The following is a 2,383-nucleotide window of genomic DNA, read 5'->3' as shown; positions in this document are numbered from 1 at the left end:
CAAACTTCAAGAATATTCATATTTCCATTTTCAATTAAAAATATCATGTAAATTTGTTTATATTGACTTGTGTTGTCATCTAATTAGTTAAAATTTGGTCTTTATGTGATAAATTGGCTTTCTTGCACTTTTTGTTGTGATCGGAATACTGATATGACATCGGGGTCAGAAACCATGCGTGTCGGGTCTTTAGCCAAAAAAGAATTTTTTTTAAAAAAAAAACCATGTAGAAATTTTTATAACATTAAAACTACAATTTAACTAACTAAAAGAACCAAAACTCTATATATGCCAACTTATGTAATGATTTTTAAAATTGCCAAAAATTTGTGTGAGACGGTCTCACGTGTCGTATTTGTGAGACGAATCTCTTATTTGGGGCATCCATGAAAAAATATTATTTTTTATGCTAAGAGTATTATTTTTTATTATAAATTTTGGTAGGATTGACACGTCTCACATATTAGAATCCATGAGACATACTCTTTAAAATTTACCCTCGTAAACAATAATTTTATATCAATTGAGATATACTAGTGGACAGATAAAAGTTCAGAAGCTTAGTCAATTCATTTTTTTATAAAAAAAAATTGTATACTTTAATTAACGAGCAAGTGGGAAAATAATTTTATTAATTAAAAAATGGATAATATATCTATAATAACTAACAATATAATTAACTAATATAATTTCATTAATTGTGTCTTGTTTGTAGTGACAAAATGAAGCTTCCTTGACCTTAGCCACGTCCTAAACAAAGCATTCCATCCATTGAAAAACATTCAAAATTAGAAATGAGCTGTTCTCTCAAGTCAACAATTAATGCATGCTTAATTTATATTGTCTGCTTCGCTGTTGTTCCCATTCCAATCAAGTCACGTAATGTATTTATTAGAATAAATTTCATGGATATATATGCCAAAATTTATTATGCACTAATTAAATAATTTATGGTGTCAATCTTTTATTTGCTTCATCCATACAAATTAACTGTTTAACAAGAAATATGCTTGAATGAAAAAAATAAAATGAAATTTTGAATGAAAATATTGATAAATGTTAGGATTAGAAAGAGGTTTAATAAACACTTCAAATTCTTCGGCTTCTAATGTGCTTCTGAAATATTTTAAGAAGTCAAAAGTTTGTCTAGTTCTTTGAAAGTGTAGCTGACTACTTCGAAAAGTGCGGAATCAATCCACGACACTTTAGTGAAATTAAAGCAACAAAAGGCAGTATGACACAATAATTGTTTCTGGAAGTTCGAAGGACAAAATCCTTCTACGTCCATCTTTTTTTGTTTCCACAAGGTATCACTATAAAATTTTGATTGATGCACACTTATACAAGCCCACTTCAACAATTATTGCTTTTGTATACTGGAACTCCTGGTATTACAATGCAATTACTTTAAGAAATTTAATTATGGGAAAATCTCTTTCCTTGCATTACAAGTGTTTCACGCTCAAAATTAATAAAACAGTGAAGGAGTGTGAATAAAATTAGCACAAAAGATCTTTTGAATCTAATCAGGCTTTAAACCATGTGCTGGTTTTTCTGGGGCTTTGAAAGACTTGATACTTTTTGAAATATGGTTCACAGTAAATTCAGAGTTCGAGAGTCGGAGAGATATTATGTGAATCCTCGAGAAGCCTTTATGTAGTTGATCTTCAACGTTCAAATTAGAACACATATTTTACCAGTTAAGATTAGAGAGTTATGGTTTTCCTTAACCATAAAATCAACATAACCCTACAATTCTTGTTTTCTTTGAGCAATACATCACTAAAACTAAGTTTCTGGTTTTTCTTATGGTTCTAGTTTCCTCAAGCAGTACATCATCACAATTAAGATTTCCTTAACAATAAATACATATTATAGTATTAGCACTTTCTTTCTCTTTTCCATGTAAAATCTTGAATTATTTTATTCGCGAGTTTGAACACAAAGAGTTGGTTAGGCCAAAACCTCCCAAAAAAGATATTAACCTCGATTAGATTTTTATTCTCTATTTAGTTAATTTGATTTAGTGCAACAATATGGTTTGCGAATTTAGTGCAACAATATGGTTTCTTTCACTGTTTTGTTTTTGTTTTTCTACCAGAATTAGGATATGGTGTTGGTTTTAGAATATGTATTCAGCGAGTCAACTTGTGGTTTCAGCTTAAATTAACTCTTATGTAAAATAAATATTTATTTTAATAATAATTTACGGTTTTATCCAATTATGGTACTTACTTTATCTGTATACTCATGAAATCTGCACAGATAAAGTTCTTAAATATACAATAGGTACCTTGAGATCTGCTTCGCAACTTAAGATAATGAAACTCATTAGGAAGCGTATCGTATATTCTAAAAATGTTCCTCGTCGATTCAGCAGCCT

The sequence above is a fragment of the Primulina eburnea genome, chromosome 13 (assembly GCF_022965805.1).
Source record: "Primulina eburnea isolate SZY01 chromosome 13, ASM2296580v1, whole genome shotgun sequence".
Lineage (NCBI taxonomy): Eukaryota > Viridiplantae > Streptophyta > Magnoliopsida > Lamiales > Gesneriaceae > Primulina > Primulina eburnea.
This window is presented reverse-complemented; position numbering follows the sequence as displayed.